The sequence below is a fragment of the Dipodomys spectabilis genome, unplaced genomic scaffold (genome assembly GCF_019054845.1).
Source record: "Dipodomys spectabilis isolate Male_0828 unplaced genomic scaffold, ASM1905484v1 ptg000335l, whole genome shotgun sequence".
Classification (NCBI taxonomy): Eukaryota; Metazoa; Chordata; class Mammalia; order Rodentia; family Heteromyidae; genus Dipodomys; species Dipodomys spectabilis.
The window spans coordinates 740,624-752,723 of record NW_024871012.1 but is presented as its reverse complement, the minus strand read 5'-3'; the positions used below and the strand labels follow the sequence as shown (position 1 = coordinate 752,723).

Here is a 12,100-nt window from a genome sequence, read left to right as displayed (position 1 = left end):
AAGGGGAAGGGTGAGTCACAAAGAGATGAAATTGGCAAAGGGAAAGACATAGAAGACATAGATCAAGGTATACTATATTCATATACTACTTTGTTAAATGACACTACACTTGCACAATTTCTTAAAGATAGTCTTTAAAAGATGATACTTCAGTATTATTCTTTATTAACCAACCATATCCAAAATATCATCAATGTATGAACAATATAAAAATTGCTAATAGATATATGATGCTTTGATGCTCAAAATGAGATATGTATTCTATACTTGTAGCATATCTCAATTTGGGTAAGTTTGCATTGGAACTACTTGGATTTATATTTCATAAATCTGATAGTTGAAATATATATTCACATGCCCAAACACTATCATATGTTCCTAAACACTTCCTAGTAACTTGTTTGTGATCCTTTGGGTAAATGTCAGTTTTAAAACACCAATTTAAAGTTATTAACATTGATTAAATAAAATTCAAAATCCAGTTGCTCAGCTGTCCTGGCAACAGCAAAATGGCCACAAGTAGCTAGTTGTGGTTATATTCAAGAGTCTGTTTTGAAACCCAATGTGCTGGCTCCTTACATCTGTAATACTGTACTATTTGGGAGGCTGAGGTCTGAGACTCACGTTTTAAAACCAGCCCTTAGGCTGAGAATGTGGCTTAGTGGTACAGCGCTTGCCTAGCATGCATAAAGCCCCCGGTTCAATTCCTCAGTACCAAATGAACAGAAAAAGCCAGAAGTGGTGCTGTGGCTCAAATGGTACAGTGCTAGCCTTGAGCAAAAAGCAGCTCAGGGACAATGTCCAGGCTCTGAGTTCAAGCCCCAGGACTGGCAAAAGAAAATATATATATATATATAATTTCTCCAGCTCTGGCAGAAAAGTCTGAGACATTCTCATCATTAATACCTAGCCAGCAAAATGCTAAAAGTTGAACTGTGGCACAAGTGGTAGGATTCCAGCCTTGAGCAAAGAAAAGCTAATGGACAAAGTGCTCAGGCACTGAGTTCAAGCCCCAGTACCAGCGCACACGCACACACACACACACACACACACACACACACACACGCACGTGCACATACACACACGCACGCACGTACACACACACACACACACACACAAAACATCTGCTTTGAATGATCAAATGATGTAATGAATTTAGAATAAATTTTACATGCCAACTATTTGATCAATTCACTTTAAAGAAAACGTTGGTGTCGATCCATTGACTAAAAAGCCTTTAAATGTGCTGGATCTTCTCTGGTGCCCACATCACTGTGTTGCAAGGGTGTAAAATCTTGTATCCTTTCCTTGCTGGGTACACAGATAAGGCCACAGCAAAGACCAGGATGGAGGCCAGAATTTCACACTCATCTCAATCACAAGGACTCCAGCTCAATAGAAGCAATAACTGGTAGAATCAGAGACTAAGCACACAATTCATTTGTTTGGTTAGCATGAAGCCCTCCTGCTAGAAAGGTGTTTACCCTATGCCAGTCTGTTTGTACCTTCTCACTTTCCCCATTTCATTCTGATTGCATTCTTACTTTAGTTTTTCTTAAAGAAGGGTCAATAACTTGGCTGCTAGAGAGAAAGCCTTATTTATCCCAGAACAGCATAGCCTGATACCTCCTCTTGATCAAGATGACTGTAGTTCATGCCTATTATCCCAGGGTCTGTACCCCTTTTCATTCTTAAAATTCGTGAAAACTATCATTCATTCATCCATCCATTTTGTGCTTTGTTTTGCTTAAGGATAGTGCTCTACTACTGGAGCCACAGCACCGCTTCCAGCTTTCTCTTTGATTAATGGGCAATAAGAATCTCACAGACTTTTCCTGCTCAAGCTAGTTTTGAATTACTGTCCTCAGATTTCAGCCTCCTGAGTAGCTACGATTACAGGTGTAAGCCACCAGTGCTGGGCTAAGACTGTCATAAATGGTACAACCTCTTAGCAAATTGAACTCCTGCCAGGATCTAGGAAGTGGCTATCTAAGGTTATGAGCAGAGCAGGATACCATCCCCAAGGAGATCCAAGGCATAATCACTAGCCTTCTCTTCCATAAACTTAATTTTAAGGAATAATAAACCAAAACAACCCCAGGACAAGTCAAAGTGTAACCTTGCCTGAATGCCCGTGCGATTTAACTTGCAATCTTTGATGGCTTAAATTTCCTTTTCCTCTCCCCTTCTCTTTCCTTATCCTTGCCCTTTTCTCCACAATACTGTTGTATTTCTGCAAATATTAGAATTGGGTTTTCTCTTTCTCCCTCCCCGCCCTCCCTGTCTTTGTAGTTCCTCTGAAGCAACTGGCTTCCCAGCACACTTCCTTTCAAGGATTGACTGCACAGAGAGCTTTGGATTTCTCACTCCATCAGCAACCTCTACACTCCAGGCTTCCTTGACCTCTGGGTGTTTCAAACTAATCCTATTCTTCCCCAGTCTGTCATTTCCTCTTCAATCCTCCAGCTTGTTAAAGTGCAAGGATGAGTTCTTGTGAATTATGGTTTTAAAAAGTAGGCAAAAGAAGAAAGATTTCTATTTCCTTCTTATTTATATACAGATGAAAAGGGGCCCTGAATCTACATTATTTCCTCCAGCTCCGTCATTTTCCAACTCTTCCCACATACAAGCACTTGGCATGACACACACAATTCCATCATAGACCAAGACAGGGACTAGAAGCAAGGACTTCAGAGTTGTATACCATGTCTTATTCTGCCCTTTATAGAAGAGAGATTAAATGCAAGGAACTGGTGGTTCAAGCCTATAATCCTAACTACTCAGGAAGCTGAGATCTGGCAATAGTAGTCAGCAGCAAGCCAGCCCGTCAGAAGCGACCATGAGATCCTTATGTCCAGCTAGCCACCAAAAGGCTGGCAGTGGAGCTGTGGCAGAAGGCCAGCCTTGAGTGAAAAAGCCAAAGAGAGAAAGTAAACCCCGAGTTCAAGTCCCAGTACCAGCACACACACACACACACACACACACACACACACACACACACACACACACGAATTGTCTCTCCTAACTCTGAACAACACTTTGAGAACAGAAGAAACACAGCACAGTCTCAAGCTCTTCAAACTTCCCTAGTCCAGAACCCCGAGTCCTGACCACAGGTTTTCTGGACTCTGAAATTCATGTCCTTCTCCTGAACCAAGATGTCTCCAAGCTACACAGTCAATGGACACTCGTGTTTACTCAGAAAACTCTGAGTAAACTCTTCCATCTGCTGTTTACCATCAGCCAGGTTGGGTAAATCACTGCTAAGTATACAGAGTAAAATGTCCTAATAAACTTGCTTCATTTTCCACCCTAAACCTCTGTTCCAACTGGGACAGGAGCTAGAGAGGTCAGTTCCTAAACGCTGCTACGCCTACACTGGGTCAAAGGCTGAAATTATTTGAGTCCTGTTTCAGTACTCTGCTCCCTCCCCAGGAGTCACTTTTGAAGCTCAGTCCGGCTGTCCCGGCTTAGATCTTCAATCTTCTTGTTAGTAATGTGTTGCTTTTCACACCATCTTTTTGCATCTGCAAAGCAGTTTTAATGTCATTTGAGCTTGACAACAATCCAGTTAGAGAGATGGTGAGTTCCTAAGAAATGACTGTCCAAAACACAGGACAAATTTATGATCAGAGCTTAGGGCATTCATGTCATTATTTTTTATTTTGTTTCATAAGCTGTCGCTCTTAGGAAGATCTGTTCATCCAGTCCTGAATACTTCACATAACAGGAAATGAGAACAGTATCTCTCAAGACAACACTACCTAAAAGACAACAGCCACAATGCAAATACTGAAACACAACTGCATTCTGTACCTGTCTGTTTGTTTAGAAAGCCCCTATTAAAATTGAGACATTCTCCTTTTCTCTTCTTCTTTAACAGGACATGCTAGTATTAACCCTGCAACGAATTCCAATAGAATATCTTAAGTTAAAAAAAAATAAGCATCAAGACTATATTTTCAGGGATCATTTCTATAGTTTGTTTTTTGTATTTACTACAAAATTAAGGAAAGGTTAGGTGAGAAGGTTGAACGGGTGATACTGATCAAGATTCACTGTATTCATAAACTGTTTTGTCGAATGGCAACTCCTTTGTACAACTACATGAAGATTACACAAAATACAACAAGCCATCATATAAATTAAAACTAAAAATCAAGGCATACAGGTGAGAATCCCAGAGGCAGACAAAGACTGAGGCAGCTCTTATTAGGAAAATGGTAAGATTCTTTAGTATTTGCCATCATAGGCATTCAGAAAGAAAGGCTGATGTTTCTTAGCCAATGCTAGCCAGAACTCCCAAAGAAATTCTGTATTTTGATCTTTGGTTCTCTCTAGAAAATAGCAACAGAGCCTTTTCCTGGTGACAATTTCTGTTTTCTGGTATAGCCACAAGTCATCAAGTGTACAAAATTTAGGCTGGAGCCACTAATTTGCTATTTATTGTAACAACACTGCCTAGTGTTTATACAGCACATTCCGTTCTGTGATCTCCAAGAATGTTACAATCTTTTCCACTAAAACAGATGGAGAAACTAAGGCACAAGAGACCACCCACACAGTTACCCTGAAGAGCCAAGAGTACAAAACCATCTCACTCAACAGTCAGCCTCAATCCTCTGCCAGCCTTCAGCCAACAATCAGCTTGATTTTTAAAAAAGGAAAAGGTAAGACAAGGGGGGAAAAAAGACAAAAAAGCTGGGTACCAGTATCTCATGCCTATAATCTTAGCTACACAGGAAGCTGAGATCTCACAGCTGGAACCAAAAAGCTAAGGAGCAGCACCAGGCCCAGAGTTCAAACCCCAGCACTGGCCAAAAAATAAAAGGAAGATTCAATGCAAGGAGGTGGTATACAGCAATCCTCATGATAACAATGCTTACTAATACACCTTATAGCCTCAGCTGAGTCTGTTGGGACAGCCATCTGTCGGTGAAGAAACCAGTGATTCTCTCCTCCTCCTATAAATTTCCCCATCTCAGACCCAAAATGTCATCTTTAATATATTAACCTCTAAGCTTTGATCTCTGCCAAACTGCAAATCCTCTGAGAAGTGATACTTTAAGCTATTATCGGTCTTTCATCACTTGTGAATTAAGCCTTTGAGCATCAGTCTGCAAAGTGGTAAGGAAGAGAATAAAAGGATAAGAACAGAAATAAGGGGAAAAAATAGAAGAAAGAGGACTTTGGCTGGACACAGACCGCTAAGATGAAACTGCAGCTATCTGACAATCTAAGATGCTTTAGCTTCCATTTTAACCCATCTTCGGTCAGCAGTGTGTTCTTCTCCCTACAATTTGTATCTTAAGTCATCATGTATAAGCTGTGAAAAGCCCTTAGCTTCCCAAGGAGGTCAGTGGAAATCATTCCACTGTCCTTGAATCTAGGGTTAAGTTAAAGGGAAATCTGGAATGACCTTAGTATGGGTTTCAGATGTGTGATGATGAGATTTTTGAAATCTACCTAGGTTGCCAAGAGAGATTATGAGGGAGGCATCCAAGGTCTGCATGGGCTTTGGACTATAACCAATCAGGCCAGGTAGGCTCTAGACATAGTTCACCTGTCCGATGGTCTGGGCTACGCTGCCTAACCTCCCAGAACTTCCTTGACTTATCTTTAAAATGTAGTTAATAACCAATTCTCAGCTTATCAAGAGGATTAAGCTAGAAAATATACTAAAGGACATACTAAAGGCTCAGGCTGAGTAACCCCACTGACAAACTCCAAAACTTTATGAACCAGAATGTAAAGGGGCATCCTTTCATAACAGACCTGATCACATTACTGTTTTGAAGACAAAATGTTCATATAAGCAGCTGCTGAAGTAAAAGCTTTAGATGTGGAGGCAATATAGAAGCTTCAGCTACTTATCCACCATGCCACGGGCAAGTTACTTTACTTCTCAGGGCCCTTGTTTTTTTATTTGCATAATGGGAAAAGTGTTCACAGAGCCTACCTTAGCATTGCTAGAGCTTTCTATGCTTTAGATTGGTATCCATTTCTCAATGAAGATCATGGGGGGGGGGGCATCCTTGTACAAAAGTATGATTAGTGAACTTCTAAAACTCAACCGAGCCTGTCAACAACTTATTCTCTACCATTTCACTTCTCTTTATGGAGAAATTAATTTTAATTCCAATTCACATCAGCTTAATTAAATTGTTTTCTCTGTGGAGGAACAATAATGCAGAGAAAATAAGTAAATACATAAAACATTAAATCTATAAAAATGTAATGTTTACGATGTCTGTGATAGTGTTTTATGAAGAAATTTTTAAATATATATTATAAATAATATAAGCATATATCATAATGGACCTGACATACAATAAGCCGGCCAAGACATACATTTTATGATAGTAAAGTAAGCATGCCGAAGTCAATGAAGTTCATTACAACTGAGTTAATTGCAAATAATGAATTTATATGTTTGAAGCTATTTAAAGTTATCCAAACAGTGGGTTACTACTAACTCAGGCTTGTTAACCCTAGCTACTCGGAAGGCTGGGGGTCTGGAGAAGGATTGTTCTGTGACAGCCTGGGCAAAAAAGTCCAAAACATTCCATGTACCCACCAAAATGCTAGCCTGGAGGTGTAGCTCAGGTTGTAGAGCACCAACACCAATTGGTGAAATAAGCTGAGCCAAATAGGAGGCCCTAAATTTAAGCCATGGTATGACTTGAAGTGGAATGTTTGTGAGAAAAGATTTTAGGACTGGGAGCTGTTTCTAGCCAGGCCTGAGAAATCCAGCCTCTATATTGTGTTTTTGTTGAGATGGATGTAATTTGTTGAGGTGCTGTCTGGCTGTCAAGCTAGATGGCAAATTTCATTCATCTTCACACTATATATAGAAATGGAAGCTTATTGGGACATTTAATTTCTTGTCCATCTGGCTTATGTCAGAGAACATGACCCCCACTTCCATTTTACGGGAACATCTTTGGCAACATTGAACGTGGCAAAAACTATATTTTAATGTTTTCATTTTTGTTATTAAAAGGTGATATACAGAGGGATTACACTTATATAAGCCAGGTAAACTACGTGTGTGTGTGTGTGTGTGTGTGTGTGTGTGTGTGTGTGTGTGTGTGTGTGTGTGTGTATACACACACACACATCTATGTATATGCCAGTCCTGGGGCTCGAACTCAGGGCACTGTCCCTGAGTTTCTTTTGCTTAAGGATAGTGCTCTACCAGTGAAGACACAGAACCACTTCCAGCTTTTTCTGAGCTGTTTGTTGGAGATAAGAGTTCCATGGCCTTTCTTTCTGTGATCCTCAGATCTCAGCCTTCTGAGTAGCTAGGATGACAGGCGTGAGCCACCAGTGCCCAGCAAGAGTATATTTCTTTTGGGACCATGTCACCCCTTCCCCTCCCACCTCTTCTCTCCCAGTTTTTCTGCCCAGTCCCCACCTACAAGTTCATGTTCAACACAGTGTCTAGTGAATACCAATGCTGCACTTGTTCACCCTTCATCCTACCATTTCTGTGCCCCCCTTTTACCATCCCAAAGAAAGACAAATGAACAAATGAGAAAAAAGAAAAGAAAACAAAAACAACAACAGAGGAAAGAGACCCTGTTTCCATTTCTTGGAGTTCATTTCGATAAATATTATTTTATATGAGCAGAAGGTCTTTGTGTTCTCTTCTACTAATGTTTTTTTGAATGGCTACTTTTATCTTCTTCTTTAATCTTTGTGGGAAAGAAGCAAACGAATGTAGGATAGTACACTAGGGTGAAACCAGCAAGTGCTCTGGTTAAGTGATCAGCTTCTCTGACTCTCAGTGTCCTGGCAAGAGGCACTTTGACCAAGGCTTTCCAAGAACATCCGATAACGACACATTTTTAATGATAGCACACATCCAAACATAGCAGGTACTTGATAAACACAACTTCCTTTCTCAATTGCAGACTTAGAATTAACAGTCTATAATGTCTTTCATTAAGATGTGGCCAGTCTTCAGAATAAATCTGCAACATTTTATGCCACAAATCTGTTTTTTTTAATTTTTGTGTCTTGGAAGGTATCTATTTTTTAAAAAAGAAAATTCAGGGGCTGGGAAGGTGACTCAGGGGTAGAGTGCTTGCCTTACATGCATGAGGCCCTGGTTTGATTCCTCAGTACCACATAAGCAGAAAAAGCTGGAAGTGGCGCTGTGGCTCAAGTGGTAAAGTGCTCACCTTGAGCTGAAGAGCTGAGGGACATCGCCCAGGCCCAGAGTTCAGGCCCCACCACCGACCAAAGAAAAATTAAAAAATTTAAAAAAAGAAAAAGAAAATTCAGAATGCCTTTGGTTTATGCCTGTAATCTTAGTTACTCAGAAGGCTGAGATCAGAGGACAGAGTTTCTAAGCCACTCTGTTGGGAAGATAAATACCAGAGATTCTTATCTCGAATTAACCAGCAAAATGCTAGACCAGAGGCATGTCTTAGGAGGTGGAACACCAGTCCTGTGCAAACAATCCATGCAAGTTTGAGATCCCAAGTTCAAGCTCCTGTATTATCACAAAAAAGGAAAAGAAAAGAGGAAGGAAGGAAGAAAGGAAGGAAGGAAGGAAGGAAGGAAGGAAGGAAGGAAGGAAGGAAGGAAGGAAGGAAGGAAGGAAGGAGAGAAAGAGAGAAAGAAAGAAAGAAAAAAAGAGAAAAACAAAAATTTAAAGTGCTTATAAAATTTGCAAACAGTGCTTCAGAGAGATGTGCAAGAAACTACAACAAAATGAAATCTGGTGTTTTGCCATGATATTCCTTTCTCCCTGGCACCCCAGGTTTCTAATGGAGAAGGCCCTTGAGGGGCAGAAAGAGGTTAGCCCCGCAGGCCCCACCCACAGTGTCTGGCTCATTCTGGCTTCTATAGAACATGCTTATATTTCCCTTCAATTTTCCTGACTTTAAATCTACTTGGTCTACTCTCCACTTCACAACAGTGAAACTCTGGAAAGCCAAGCATTTTAGGTCTAACAAATTGCCATTGTAACTGCTGCCTTTATAAGCAAATTTGATCCTGAAACAGCCAAGGCACTGTAACTCAATAACGTTGTAACAAGCAATCAGTATAACAGGGATAAAGTGCCCCACTGTTCTTACTGGCCCTTCATTAGCATCCTCTATTGGGAGGAGCGAGAAAGGGGCAGATCCAAGGATGAACTTCCTCTCCCTCCTAGGATGCTCATTAACTAACTCCTGTGCTTGTAAATTCATAAGCAGCATGGAGGCTCATAAACATAAACGCAGATTATTGATGTTATTTGAGTGTAAAAGTGACGGATGAGCCTAATCTCAACATCAACACACCAGTAAAGAAAAATGCTTCCCTGATGTGAATCTCAGAAGCTGATACAAGCTCAACATGAAGAACAAGTAGGCCGACTTCTACGTAGGAAAAGCCTGGCATGTTTGTAAAAATATTTCCAATGCTTTCTTATACTCATTAGCCTCAAAATTAACATTTATTAATGTACTCAGATGGCCTACAGTGTCCTTTTATTCCTAGGTGAAGTTAATCAGTATAACTTTGTTCTGTGGGAATGGGAAGTTTGGCACCAGCAGCTTTGTGCCTATAATCTTAGCTACTAAGAAGGATGAGATCGAAGGATTACAGACAAGACAGACAAATCCAAGAGACTCCTGTCACCAAGTAAGTGCCAAAAAGCCAAAATGGACATGTGGCACTGGCCTTGAGGTTGTGGGGGGGAAGGCTGAACAATAAACTGGGTGCAAGTGGCTCACACCTGTAATCCTAGTTACTCGGGAGGCTGAGATCCGAGGACCGCAGTCCAAAGCTAGCTCAGGCAGTAAAATCCATGAGACTCTTAATAAACTACTCAGAAAACCAGAAGTGGTTCTGTGGCTCAAAGTGGTAGAGTGCTAGCCTTGACACACACACACACACACACACACACACACACACACACACACACACACACAGCTGAGCAAGCTCAAGTTCCTGAGTTCAAGCTCCAAAACTGACATACACAACACCAAAAAGAAAAGCTTCTGCAACAGCTTTTTCATCTTTGCTTCTTGGCTCCAATCCCAATTGCTGCTTCAGGAGTAAAGAGAAGAGAGAGGCTTACTTAGAGAACTCATTGTAAATTCTGTCTCTATTTTCAACACATATTTGTTACAAATACCACAGACTCATCTTGTTCCTTTTACCAAAATCTGATTGATTTAATTCCATAGTTTCAAAAGCATGAAGACTTTAGATATTCATTACACATTTGTATAGGACTGAGATTTGATAGATAGATAGATAGATAGATAGATACATTTGTATATAACTGAGAAAATAAATAACTGAGTAAGCAAAGAAACCATCTCCAACTCCATCATAAACATGTACACACACACATACACAAACACAAACACACACATACAGAGGAAAAGAGACCAGATTGAGTAGAATGGCTCAAGTAGTGTAGTACCTGCCTAACAAGGAAAGGCCCTGAGTTCAAACATGAGTAGTATAAAATCAAATTTAATTTAAAAAAATAACACCAACAACAACAGCAGCAACAACTATAATAAGAAAGAGAGGAGGTCAAATTATCTTTGCTTTTACAGAAAATACAAGAAGCAAGTAGAGGTAGGCAAGTTTCTCCAGTAGATTTCAACTTCTCACATGCAGCAATTGATCTGAGACCAAAAAAAACCCCACAAGCTGATGATGAAATGTACAGGTTCATGAAGCACCCATTTAACTAAGTCCCACATCTAACTATGAGGCAACTACATAGCAACAAGGTGAAATATTTATTAGTGGTTGCTACTGTTTCTTGGAGCCCTTCCCTTCCCTATATCCCTTTTCCAAAATCTCACTTTTTTTAAATACAGTCTTCACCCTCAGTACTCAGAGAACAAGGCCAGATAGTACATATCTGTTTCTGAAAAAAGTCTAAACTTAAAATATTTCTCCTGCTGAGTGCCAGTGGCTCATACCTGTCATCCTATCTACTCAGGCTGAGATCTGAGGATCATGGTTCAAAGCCAGCCAGGGCAGGAAAGACTGTGAGACTCTTATCTCCAATTAACCACCAGAAAATGGAAGTGGCACTGTGGCTCAAGTGGTAGAGTGCTAGCCTTGAACTGAAGAGTTCAGGGATAGTGCCCAGGCAGAGTTCAAGCCCCACAACTGACTATGTGTGTGTGTATATATATATATCTCCTGCCAGGAAATAAATAAACAAAATCACCACAAGACAGACATTTTTGAGAATGAAATTCTAGCACTGAATGACACTTTTTATTTGTTTTCTTCAGGTTCCCAAAGTCAAAGTATACCACTCAGTAATTAAAAAAGGAACTAATTTTAACATGTCCAACCTCAAGGATATAATATCAAATACAGTATATCAAAATGAATGAGTCTTAGATTCAAAAGATTACACAACAATAAATGACTCCATTCTATGCCATTCTAGAAGAAATAAATCATAGGAGCAGAAAACAGACTAGTAGTTTCTAGTAACTTAGAGAAGACAAGGAAGTTGATGAGGAAGGAGCCCAGGCCATTTGAGGGAAGAACACATGGTCTCTATTTTCACTGTGGTAATGGTGATACATGTACACAATTTGTTAACACTGATCAAGTTGGACGCAGTGGTTCATGCCTTAATCCATCTCAGGATCTCGGCTTGAAGCCAGCCTTATATCCAATTAACCAGCAAAATCCTAGGCATGAGTCAGGCACTGGTGGCTCATACCTATAATACTAGCTACTCAGGAGGCTGAGATCTGAAGATGGCAGTTCAAAGCCAGTCTGGGCAGTACAGTGGTAGAGCACTAGCTTTGAGAAAAAGCTCAGGGACAGTACTCAGGATCCTGAGTTCAAGCCCCAGGACTAGCGCATGAAACATGCACACATGTGCATATGTGCATGCGTGCTCGCGCACACACGCACACACACACACACACACACACACAAATACTAGAAGTGAGATGTGATTCAAGTAGTAAAGCACCAACCTTGGACTCAGAAGTCCATACATAATAAAAGTATTGGCACACAAAGAAAAAGAAGAAAAGAATTATATCAAGGTAAATTTATCAGATATAAAGTAAACCTAATTATTTTATTAATTGTTTTAAATATGCCA

General features: G+C 40.2%; 1 protein-coding gene and 1 pseudogene across 3 annotated transcripts in view; one reads left to right on the top strand and one right to left on the bottom strand.

The window, feature by feature from the left end:
* Nucleotides 1-12,100, bottom strand: part of Pcsk5 (proprotein convertase subtilisin/kexin type 5) — a 293,974-nt gene that overhangs the window by 232,494 nt on the left and 49,380 nt on the right. The window lies entirely within an intron of this gene.
* LOC122095142 lies at nucleotides 3,951-4,053 on the top strand (annotated as a pseudogene).